General features: G+C 45.1%; 1 protein-coding gene across 3 annotated transcripts in view; it reads left to right on the top strand.

The window, feature by feature from the left end:
• The window catches only part of EXTL3 (exostosin like glycosyltransferase 3), a 126,260-nt gene that overhangs the window by 61,565 nt on the left and 51,804 nt on the right, over nt 1-12,891 (top strand). Inside the window, exon 1 of one of the 3 annotated variants that reach the window (XM_043486652.1) lies at nt 2,396-2,528. The exons of 1 other annotated variant lie outside the window; for it this stretch is intronic. The gene's annotated coding sequence lies outside the window, so the exon portion shown is untranslated. Of the gene's footprint in view, nt 1-2,395; nt 2,586-12,891 lie in introns of those variants that run through there. One more of the 3 variants, XM_043486650.1, reaches the window with a different exon arrangement.

Here is a 12,891-nt window from a genome sequence, read left to right on the forward strand (position 1 = left end):
TTTAGCCTCTTTACATATCAGTAAGCTGATTTCACCCTGCAAGGATTGAAATGAGACAGTGCTTACAAAGGGTTGAACATATTGCCTGGCAATTAAGTATTCATAAAATAGGTATTCACAGGATGGTGATGGTATGGTAATATCTCGAGTACAGCCAGAAAACAAGACTGGGGCGATGCAGTGAGGGATCTGCTTCAAGTTGGAGATGATGCTCAGAAGAGACAGTGGGGAGGAAAAGAAAGGAGCCCAGGGACTTCCTTGGTGATCCTGTGGTTAAGATTCTAAGTTTCATTTGCAGGAGGCATGGGTTCAATCCCTGATTAGGGAATTTCCATATGCCCTGTAGTGCATCCCCTCAAAACAGCCCAAGTCATAACTAGTTAGTGACATTAACTGTGGGAGAGGAAGAGATAGTGGGAGAGGAGAGACTGACAAGATCCACAGGAGGCGGGTGCTCAGGAGCGCCTGGGGCTTCGGGGATGTGGAGATTTCACCACATTTTGGTTGTGTGTCCTTTTTCTGCCTAAATCTTGAACTGCTGTTGGAATCAAGTGAGTCGACATTTGGGGCAGCAATGTGTTAAGTCATTTAGGTGGAGAAGTTGTCTGGGCTGAGTCCTTCGGGAAGAAGCTACCTGCAGGTCCTCTCTTGTCCACGGGCACATGAACCAGCACCTGGTGATGAACCAACACCTGATGAACCAGCCCTGGCTTCTGTTGCGTCTCCTACCACACTGCCAGTCTTCTGCCTGCTGCCACAGACCTCTCGAGGAGAGTCAAGATGAACTATTAAAAAAAAAAAAAAAAAGGACAACTTTAGGCTGCTCATAATATTTGGGCGAGGTTTCCCTATTTTTATTTCTTGCAATGCCTTTGACTTTTAAAGCATTTTGATTTTTGCTTCCTTGCCTCCAGCCTTCTTGAACAAAACTGGCAAAAGCTAGTTTTTTTTTTGCACATATAAGATGGTGGTGAGACTTTGAAGGTTTGAGTTAGTTCTTTGTAATAAAGGCAAAAGAAGAGAGAAGTGTGTGGTGAGGGATGAGGAAGATGTCAGGAAAGAGGGAAGAAAAGGGGGATCAGAAAAAGGAGGAGCTGATGGGTATGGAGAGAGGAAGTGTGCTCCCTGGAAAACAGGTTGCTAGGTTTTTAAAAGTTTTGTTTTGCATATGGAATCCCAAACTGTCCCCTATGGGAAACATCAGTCTTCAGGGTTTTGTCTGGCCTCTGGGCTCCCCCAAGAAGGGTGTGTGGACGAAACAGGGCTGCTGTGAGTGGTCTCAGGAGGTTGAGCTCCTCTAAGGTACAGACCACCCAAGCACCGGGATCCCAGCCAGCAGCTTCTTCGGGTCCTGGAGTGTTTCCGGTTCCCTGGACTAGAAGCCCCGCCCTTTGGAAATTAGAAACATGTTTTTAAAAAGTTGAAGCAAGTTTTGATCTTAGCTCATATTGCAGTTATAGATTTTAAGTAATGACTTAAACTCATTCTTGAGTGACCAGTAATGATCAGGTCTATCTTTCAGGATTGGCGGAGTTCCTTCTCTTTCTTGGGGCTAGTTTTGGTCACCGCCTCCTATACAATGTTGCGAACCTCCAGCCATAGTTCTTCAGACGCTTTGTCTTCCAGATCCATCGTCCTTCGCCCACTCCCACCATTTTTCTCCGAAAAGCCTTGTCCTGACTTTGCAAGTGTGAAGGTTGACAAGTCTCTTAGAGTTGTAGTATGTGTGCACTTTTCCGTTACGAGAGGTTGGCTCTTAAGTATTTCAAACGGCTTCGTCTTTTCCTCCATGTTGTGGCTGATGACGCCAACGCGACTGGACTAGCCATTGTTTCTGCAAAGCCTCGGTATTTTTCCCCTAGGCATTCTTGCCGGCCGGCCTTTCCTTTGATGTTAAATATTCACTGTTTGCCAACTCCAGACCTTTTGGGAGACCGTCAGCTCATTGAAAAAGGCCTTGTCTGTGGGGACGGCTTTAGTTTTAGACCCGAAGTTCAATGGCTGAGGCTCTGGAGTCGGAACGCGTTCCAGGACCGGCGGAGAGCTTTCGCTCTGCACCCCCTGAAGAGGTTTTTCGGAAAGAGTTGGGGCACTGGTAGGAGGCGGGTCTGAGGGCCGAGAGTGGCGGGCCCGCGCTTCTTCCCCGCGGGTGGCTCCCACAATCCCCGGCGCCGCCGCTCGCGGTCCCTGGCGAGCCCGGCTGCGGGGGTCCCAGGCTTCCGAGACTCTTCGGGCGCTGTCGGCGGAGCCGCGGAAGCCTTCGCCCCGCCCCTCCCGCCCTCGCCCCTCCCTCTCCCCCTCCCCTCCCCCTCCCCCGGACTCCAGGCTCGCGAGCGCCGGGGTTCGGCCATTTCCGGCGCTGCGCACTTCGGCAAGTTCCGCCGGTACAGGTCGGAAATGGCTGCTCGCCAGCAGGGGGAGCGGAGGATCCGGCGCGGCCTGGAAGGCGGGCTGCAGGCGGCGAGAGCGGCTTTTGGGAACCCGAGTCTCGCGCAGGCGGCAGCGGCTCGTCCCTGAACTGGAAGCCGGTAGGACTCCTGGCGGCGGCGGGAGCCCCGAGGAGCCGGGGCGGTGGTCCGGAAGAGGTTCGTGGTAGGGACCCCGGGGCCGGCCGCGAGAGCTGGGCACCGGGCTGGACCGGGTCTGGCTGCTCTGGGGTCGCGGGAGCCGGGGGGGAGGCTGCTGCCCTGCGTGGCGGGGGCGTGCAGCCTCGGAGTAGGCCTTGCCAGACGTCTCGGGGGGCCCGGGAGAGACCTCCAGGGCCTTAGCCACCAGTGAGGAGGATAACCGGTAACGGGCCCCACCCTGGGGGTATAGGGAGCTCTAAATGCGACCTCCCCACCCCCACACGCCCCCTAGAGCCCCGGTTACCTCGCACCCACCTCCACCCCTTTTCCTAAAGGCTCAGCCTCAGCCGTGCAGCCACTTCTGCATCCGAAAGTCCTCCCCCATCCTTTGCCCCCCTGTGTTTGTCCAGCTGCTTATGTAGAGCATCCTCGGTCCACGAAGGGGCATCCGGCCCGCCCCCACCCCCGTTCTGAGCGCGCACACACTTCCACATCTGCTTTCCGCGGCATTCAGACACAGCCGCCTGCAGCTGCTCTTCCTTGGCCTCTTTTCACCCGGCTCACCTCCTTTCACGAGGAGCCCGCAGTCAGAATAGCCACTTCCTGCGCAAGGAAGGGTCCAGGTGCTCCTCTTCTGTGCCTCTGGGGCTCTGGTACCCAGGCTCTGTAGTGATGGGCCTAGCGCTGCTCAGGCGGGAGAGGGGCTGCGGAGAGCGCGTCTGCACGGCTGAAATCTTAGCAGAGTTAACCGAGCGCGCAGCAGGGTGCAGTGTGAATCCGAAGCGCTTTGGAAGCCCGGCTGCCAGACTGCAGAGAGGCTGTTTCTCTTCTCTACCGCTTGAGCCATTGTTATTCGTGGCTCTCAAAAGACTTGACTTCGGTGAATTCTTCCCCTCTCTTTTCTTTTCAAAAATTCGAAGGGTCTTCATCAAGCCCCAAGTTCCACGTCTTCGGAGGAGGAACAGACTCTTGTCCTTTTTTCCCATATGTGATTTACTTAAGAAGTCTAAAGTAGTTCACCCTCCAGTTTAGGTAGCTTCATTTTTGAAGGCTGGGCTTCCCAAGTTTATTTTTTTTTAATCTGTGCGTTGTGGCCACACAGACTGCATTTTCCCCCCGGTTTCGTTCAGCCAATGTCTTGCGCGCTCGTTCAGTTATTCCAACTCTACTGAGCGGCTGGGATGCTAACCTGGGAGATCCTGATAGTCTTTTAAGTGGAGCTCAGCGTTCTCAGCAACTTTTAGCGGGGGGCTTTAAAAGAAAGAAGACCCAGCTTCTTAAACTCTTCCTTGGTTCATTGAAAATACCGTCTCCTGTGGGAATTTCCTGTGGGGAGCCTGAGGAGTCAGAAGTAATTAGAAGTATGGGGGAACCTAGTCTGAGTGCTTTCTGGAAGAGGGTTAGAATTGTAGATCTTCAGAACACTGAAAACATGGTTTATTTAATACTTCAAGATGTAGCCGCTGCTCTTGGGGACATATCTACTAGATAAATGCTTCACCAGTTTGAGTCTTCAGGTTCCCACCCCTTGCTTTATCAAAGGGGAAAAAACTCTGGCATATAATGTTCTGCGTGTAGTTGGAATCTTTTTGTCGTTAGGCTTCAGAGCTTTAACCTGTGAAGAGGAAAGGCTTCGTGCAAACGGGATAGAGAGAAATGAGTCAGGGGTAGAGTTAAGCCTGAGAAGGAGGAGTTTGAATGGATGGCTTGAAGCCATGGGAAGAATGTTGTGGGGATTAGATAAGGAGCTGCCCTTTTCCTCAGGGCTTTAGGCTAGCTGTTGAGTGAAATCTCTGAAGGGTGGTGCAGGAGTGGGGCCTGGGCTTCGGTAAGCTGTGCCGAGTAGGGGGTCCCTAACTGAGGCATGAACTGGAAAGACTATCAGGATCGCCCAGGTTACCATCCCAGCCGCTCAGTACAGTTAGAAAACTGAAGCAGAGCACAAGACATTGGCTGAGCGAACCCTGGGGGACATGCTGTCTGCATGACCACAAGGCATAGATTAAAAAAAACAAAAACTACATGGGAAGCCCAGCCTTCAAAACTGAAGCTACCTAAACTGGAGGGAGAAATCCTTAAGAGTCGACTTACGTAAATCACGTCTGGGACCACACAGTGGTTCCCCTGGAGGGACAGTTGGAAGTACTGCCTAAAGCAGAAGGAGATTCAGGTATTCTGAGAAAAATGAAGGTTCCTCTGTTGGTAGAGATTTGAATGTCTATGCATATAATTACTTCAGAGTGAGGCAAGGAATATAAACCTTTCATAAAGCCATAAACCCATGGACTAACTTCTGCTGGACATTAAACTTAGCTCAGAAAACTTCTGTTAACATATTTATCTTCACCCTATTTTTCTTTCCTCTTAAATTTCACAGCTTTTCTTTCGAAAACCTGTAATGACAGAGTAACTAAGTAAGAAGAAAGGATTTTTCATGTATTTGTAGGTTCCTTGAAAATAGGGGAGCTCAGGCAGATGGAGTTCGAGAACTCTTGGGGGACGGGTAGACTCTCCGGTAAGCTTGATCTTTTCGTGCCTGAACTGGTCCCATACTCCTTGTACACTTGGAGTTCTTGGTGATATTACTAGATGGAAGAGAAGCAGTATTAAACTTCTTATAATCCGGGGTGTATCAGAGGAATATGAAGACCTCACTTGGTGACATGTTTACCTCCTCTGCACGTAGGCTGTAATTTTCAGTATAGGATTTTGCTCACACGTCCCCCAGATGACCCATAAAACACAGGATGGAGCCGTGGGAAGATGAACTATGTCTCAGCATCCAGCAACCTTTGTGGTTTGTAACCCCGGAGTACTTTTACAGAAAAGTAGGCAAACTTTTTCTGTAAACGGCCAAATAGAGAGTATTTTAGAAACCGTTAAGCTTTGCTTTTGTAGAGTGAAACAGACTTATAGGACGTATATGCAGTGTGTGCAGGCAGCCGTACACACGTGCCGTCCGTAAGCGAATGATCCAGTGTACCTCGATTTACAGAACACACCTAGCCGTGGTTTGCCAGTGCCGACCTGCGAGCATCACCCCTTCACACACGTTACTGCTTTTGTATATTCCTCTGTTTGACGGGGCCCAGTACCTTTTAGACTGACCAGTGAGTGATATTAATGATTAACCTCCTGGATGTTTGCTTTGTTGACTGTTTGTTTTCTTATTCTCTTACATTTGTCATCATTTTAACCCTCTTCCTCCAACCTCTTTTTAAAATGTTTTTTCAACAAAGATTTGCTACTGAGTGAGGAATAAAAAAATAATGAATTAGATTTGAAATACGCCCTTCATCTGTATGTATATAGGTTAGACATACATAAATACATGATGATGGTAGATTACTATAATGTCTTAAATTACTATAGTCCTTGTCGATCATGTCATACTTTCATATATTGTTTCTCACATAGATTTTGATCTTTATAGTAACTCTGAGAGATAGGAGGCTAAGTGTTAGAATATTCCTTTTTTAAAAAAAATTATTTTTTTTTGCCTGTGCTGGGTCTTCATTGCTACACAGTCTTTTCTCTAGTTACAGTGAGTGGGGGCTACTCTGTGTTGCAGTGTGTGGGCTTCTCATTGCGGAGGCTTCCCTTGTTGCAGAGCATGGACTCCAGAGTTGCTCTGCGACATGTGGGATTTTCCTGGACCAGGGATTAAACCTGTGAGTCCTGCATTGGCAGGCGGATTCTCTGAGCCACTGGAGAAGACCCAATATTCCCTTTTGCGAAGGGGAAGGAAGGTAGGAAAGAAAACTGAGGCTTGGGGGGGTGGGGGGTTGTGGGGTGGGCTTTTAGTTATTTGACCAGAAGATGTACTAGAAGGCAGAATTACTGACCTGTTCCTCTTTGAATACTTACAGTGATGCCAACCCCCTGGGCCGCCCATTCTAATTCGCAGACTAGTTTTTAGGACGCTTGTCCTTCCCAAGCTGCAGTTGGCCTCTCTGGGAGTGTCACCTTTCAGGGCTGTGTAGAACAAGTCTATTTCTTTCCCTCTGACAGTTCTTCAGATGCTGGAAGATAGCCATCATGTTTCCCAGACGTGAGTTGCAGATTGGTGTGTATGGATCAGAAAAGGCCTGTGCACGTACAGTTGGGCTGCCCAACTTACACCAAGTCTTACATTGGGTGCCAGCTCTTAGAAATGGGGAGATTTCACATGAAAATCTCTATTTCTGGTTTTCTTCAGAAAAAGAAGCTTCAGTGTTGTAGAGTTCACATTTCTGATGATAGTAATCTCCTTTAGGGCCTACTTAGGTGGTGCTAGTGGTAAAGAACCCACCTGCCAGTGCAGGAGATGTAAGAGATGCAGGTTCGATCCCTGGGTTAGGAAGATCCCCCGGAGGGAGGTATGGCAGCCCACTCCAATATTTTTGCCTGGAGAATCCCATGGACAGAGGAGCCTGGTGGGCTGTGGTCCATAGGGTCCCAAAGGGTCGGACATGATTGAAGCGAGTTAGCATGCAGTCTCCTTTAGATGCCAAATATCCTGTCCATTTTGCTAAAGTCTCTGCCTGCCAGCTTCACTCTTGTATAAACTTCACTCTCAAGGCTCCTGTGGTCATTGAGATTACCGTCCTGTTTCCCGGGTCTTCTAGTCCATAGACTATCGATCCTCATTCCCTTCAGATGTTTCTTATTTGACAGTTTCAAGTCCCCTGACCTGTTTCTTAGTCCTCTGTCCTGCATTCACTTTGTTAATGTCCCTCCTAACGTGTGGTCCTCAGCGCAGCATACAGTATTCAGTAGACAGTGTCATCTAACAGGACAGAGTGGGGGGGACGCTTACTCTTCTGTTTTTGACACCATACTTTGTTAAAAAAAAAAAAAGACCAAAAAAAAAACCAATAGGTGATAATTTTTTTTCCCTAATCAGTATTACATATTAGTATATATATAATTTTTTTATTGGAGTATAGTTGCTTTACACTGTTGAGTTCATTTCTGTTATACAGCAGAGTGGATCAGCTATATTTATACATACACTCCTCTTTTCTGGATTTCCTTCCCGTTTAGGTAACGACAGAGCATTGAGTAGACTCACTGAAATGATACTAATACTCACTGAAATCACAGCTCTGTGTGTGTGCGTGCTGTTGTTAAACTAAATTATTTCCCTGTAGTTTTGAGATCCAAGTGCTCAACTCTACCTTGATTGCCTTTAAATGTACTTAGATATTCCAGACTGATAAAATCTTTTTTTGTATCCTGGGTTTTTTGCAACCTTGACTTTTCCCAGTGTGACTTCCTTTGTTTCTTAAGTGGAGCTATAACATATAAAAAAAAATTGTGGTATAAAATGGAGAAAATAGTTGATAAGGACCCTCAATTATTATTAACGCAGTGGAAAATTAAGGGGAGGTCTTAAAGCATTATGCTTGGCATTTTGGAGGTGAAACAAAAGGAGGTCTTGGGGATGGCCTTGCTACCTTGAGTTTATGTGTTGGTATTATTTCTCCCCCAATGAAACCAGTATGTGTGTGCTTGCTCTGTGCAAGGCAGTTGTAAGTCAATGGGGTCTCAGAATCTAAAAGGATCTTTGAGGTCATATAGTTGACCCTTTTTTTGGTGCTAGTGGTAAAGGACCCGCCTGTCAATGCAGGAGCTGTCAGATACAGGGGTTCGATCCCTGGGTGTGAAGATCCCCTGGAGAAGGGAATGGCAACCCACTCCAGTATTCCTGCCTGGGAAATCCCATGGACAGAGGAGCCTGGTGGGCTACAGTCCATGGGGTCACAGAGAGTTGGACACGACTGAGCATGCACACGCATGCAGTCCACCCCTTTACTTTATGGGTTAAAAAAGGATAAGAAGCATTTGAGTCAAGAAAGACTGGAATTGTGAAGTTGGGGGTCCTGATGACTCTTAAAGATGGTTAGTTATAAAAGGATGACAAAATTGGAGTCTCAAGTTGAATTCAGCCATGAAGGTTGAAGTTGGATGCCCGAGTCATAAAGCACAATTTAGGTCGTGCTTAGCAAACTGCTACATGAGTTTTCTGTCTTATTTAGGGAGACCTGGAGCCCTAATGATATGAATTGTATGCCTCCATAGCATAAGGTGAAAATCCTATTCTCTTGAGAAATGGAAACTCTTAGAGAAATTAGTTTATGCTCTAGGCACTTGCACATCAAGTTAACTGTTCTGGAAAGATTCTTCAGCAAAATCCATCTGAAGATCTTATTAAAAAAAAAAAACCTGTTTTTACACCTCCTCCTCCCATACTGTGGAAGCTGTATTTTTCACAGTTATATTGTGAACATTTCCCTGTTTGATTGAAACTGATTGAAAAGCTTATTAATAATCATATTAATGACATGGACTTATCATACTTAATATTTAACCTTCCTCCTAATCTTGGACATTTAATTTGTAGCTTTTTCTGTTGAGTGCTTGGTGATTGCATCTTTACAGTACAAATCTTTGCTCACATAGAATGCATTCCTAGAAAGTGAAATTGCTGAGTCAAAGATGTGAATACTTTATGGACTTGTTACAGATGGAAAATTTCAGTTTACTTTCGTACTAATACAACATCAGTGTACCTGTCACTGTAGCTGCCAGCAGAATGCAGAGATGTCCTGTCCTTTATTATAGTAAGTAGTGTACTTCGTGGACATTCTCAAAATTAAATCTCGGTTCTCATTCTCTACTCTTTGTTACAAATAACTTCTGGAAGTGGAATTGAAGAGTCAGTGAAGGCAGGTTTCAGGGCTTCTATTGCTTCAGGCCTAACTGTGTTCCAGAAAGGAGAGTCGGTACCTGCTCCCAGCACTGGGGGTGTGGGGATGTTTGCCTTGATCCTGGTTGGTGCCACATACTGTAATCTTACTGTCCTTTGCTGATTTATAGGTGGAAAATGTCACTGTGTCCTGTTTTAAAGATACATTTCCTTGATTTCTGGGATGGTTAAATATTGTAACATGTTAAGCCTTTGGGCCCCTTCTTTTTGTGTAGCTTCCTGTTTATTTCCTTTTGCTACTACAGCCTTGCCTTTGCTTCTATTAAAGTAATGCTGTGTTGTAAAGGCCTTCCCCCAGTCTCTTCACTGAATCACAACTTAAAAAAATAAACAAATATTAGAAGCCTTTGATCCCTTTGTCATCAAGTTTGTTGAACTTTTCTTTCATGGATTCCATTTTTGTCTGGATTCCAGTACAAGTGGCTGAACTTATCTTGAGGTGAAATTTCATTTATGTTTTCCTTTTGTTCTTTTTGTGGTTTCATTTATTACAATTACCTCTCAGATTCATCTGGGACTTACTTGGGGTTTTGGTTTGTCAAGCAGGGATTCAGCTTAATTTTTTTCTAAAAAGCTGATTGTCACATTATGGGAAAATCTGTGGGAAAGTCACTTTACAGTGACTGCAGCAAAATAACATTTTCCTTAATTACGAAAGTAGTGCATGCTTATTATAAATGAGTGAAAGCAGAATGAGTATTTTAGTAAACAAATCATGAACCCTTGGGTATCGCGGGGTACAGCTCTGGCATCTGGGTTTGTATCTGGGCTCCTTACCTTCTTGCTGTATGGCCTTAAACACGTTACCTGACTTTGGGATTCACACTTACTTTTCTTCAGAGTACGGTAGAAAAAACAGGCCTATCCCCCAGATGATTGACATGAGGATGAGATGAGATAGTATGTGTAAAGTATTGTATACTGGAGGGTGTTGTAAATATAAATACAGTTATAACAAGTGGCAGGTCTATAGTGATAACAAATGAAGACTGCCCCGCCCCTGTCTTCCAGAAGTCTGTGCTGTAGTCTGTAGACTTTCTGCGTGAATGAGGTATATTGCTCTTTGGCCTCCTTAGTTGTCTGTAATTACATTGATTCAGAGGTCCTCAGTCTGAATGAGGACTGTGATCAGTTCTTTGTTAGACCAGTACTTTTGAATTTGTGTGTGTGCTCTGCAATAAAGTCACCTGGAGCTTTGTCAAATGGCAGGAACTTGAGGCCCATACTTGGGAATTCTGATTCAGTTATTGTTGGGCGGGCCTGGGTTTATCTTGTGAAAACATTCAGAGGTGATTTTGCATCTTGATTTTGTATTACGCTAGTTAAAAAGTGACTTGTCAGACATGATTTTCATTTGTGGGATGTTATCAAACTGCTGGGAGTGGAAACAGTTAAAGGAATTGGCATAATTTTCCAATCAAGGACTTATCCTGGAGTTGAGACTTCTGGGTTGAGATTTATTACTGACTAAATGCAGCAGTATTTGACCTAGGTTAATGAAGAATGTTTGTTTGTTTGTTAATACACTATATACAGTTGAGTAATGGAAGGAATGCTTATTGTGTGCCTGCTCAGGGCCTTTGTGGAACATCTTTGGACTTAGTAATCTGCTCTTGACCCCGGGTTCACTTGTTTGTCCTTTTTTCAAAGCCCTATAATAAAGGCGTCTCATCTCCGTGGTTCTCTGTGGTTGTGTCATCGTCTTGACTCGTAACTCAGCGAGTGTGTCAGTGCACAACCAGTTTTTCTCACCTGATTTTGGTTTTTAATTGTCAGCAACTTTCTACTTCCCTTGTTTTACACCCAAGTTACATTACTCAGTAAATAAACTATGGTGGTTGTCTTATGAAAAGCGCACACTGCTCTCCTGTAACTTGTGAATTGCATACATTCAGTTTTCACAAGTCATTCTTTATCAACAGTTAGCTTCCCTGAAAAGTGCATTTTGTTATTTTGAATGATAGACGAGAGAAGTCAGAATCTTAACAGTAGTGCTAGTATCAGGAAATTTGTTTTAGTTTAATTCGTTTAGCTTATTGAAATCCTCAATTTTAAACTAGGTAGTCTTCCCGGAACAGGCTGTTTGTCATGCCTGTGCATAGCAGGAAATCAGGAAATGATGTTGTTTGGTGTCGCTACAGAATTAAAAAAATCTTTGAAATACTGCTTTCAACAACCTTATTGAAATGATTTTTGTGCAGAACTATCTTCATCTGGTTTGAAGGGCTTGTGGCCATGGCAGTAATCGCAGGTTGTAATGGGTTCTGCCTGCTTGATGGGCCTGTGTGCTAACTACTACATGCGCAGACACACAGGTAGGTCATTCACTCTGAGCACATTGTTTTCTTTTTTGTTTAGCAGATAAATCAGTGTGAATATAGAGTTGACTTGAGGTTTGGAATAGTATTACCGTGAGTGTTAATTACAGCTCTCATTACCCGTGTACAGCAGAGCTGTAGTAATCTGGGTAATTTAAAAATAATTTATGCATGCCGTGCCTGTGATGTGTTCCCTGAATTAACGTCACAGGCAGCTTATCTTAAATGGGTCAGACACTGGTGAGTGTGGGCCTTAGAGTAACTCTGCTTTGAATCCAAGTTTTACTCACTATGGGTGCCCTTGGGCAAATTTCCTAACCTCTGTGCTTTGGTTTCCTCATGTACGTAGTGGGAACGCTGTTAGTACGTGTTTCATAAGATTGTCATGAAAATTACGTGTGTGAAGGAACACAGTAGGTCTAACCTAGCATACAGTAGACATTCAATAGATGCTCACTGTTACCACAGGTATTTAATAGATTAAAGTCAGTTGAAGGTGTCATTAGGGAACATCTGGAAAAGCGTCTAGTTTCTTGCCCCAGTCTGCCTCCATACGTTTCAGATAAAACGCATAACTGCAGCCCAAGTGGAACCAGCTGTTCATTCCCTTCTTCTCTCCCTGATGTTTTTTTTTTTTTTCCTCTCTCCATTGAGTGTTTTGCTTTAGCTCAGTTTAGTGTTTTTTGTTTTTTTTTTCTTAAATGAAGAAAATTATACAGCTCTGTTGAAAGACATTAAAGAAGACCTAAATGAACAGAGAGATATGCCAGGTCCATGATAGGAAGTTTCAATATCAGAATATTTTAGTTGTAAAAGAAGAGAAGTTGAGTCAGTAGGATGGTTCTCTTATCAGCAGACTCTTGAAAGCAGGGCCCTCATCACTGGTAATGTTCCCACTGAGACGGAAGGAGTGTTAGAGGGGAAGGCACTCACAGAGGAGGTGGCACCAGTAAGCTCAGGTGTAGGAGGGAGGCGGGGAAAGGACAAGAAAAGCACGTGTGGAATTCTGACTGAGAACTCGAAGCCCAGCTAACTTCTCAGCATACGTCCTGGACCTTTGACTTGAGTTACTTACCATTTCAGCTTCCAGGAATGTAACTGGTTTCAAGCCTTCCAGTGAATGGCTAACAGATGAAGAATTTCCATTTATCAGCAAAAAAAATTTTGGTTAAGGGAAAGAGTAAAAAGTTACGGCATCGGCAGTGATCTGAATGATAAATTGTACACGATATTTTGAACTTTTCCCTCTTTACTG

This window comes from Cervus canadensis, chromosome 14 (genome assembly GCF_019320065.1).
Source record: "Cervus canadensis isolate Bull #8, Minnesota chromosome 14, ASM1932006v1, whole genome shotgun sequence".
In the NCBI taxonomy this organism is placed as follows: domain Eukaryota; kingdom Metazoa; phylum Chordata; class Mammalia; order Artiodactyla; family Cervidae; genus Cervus; species Cervus canadensis.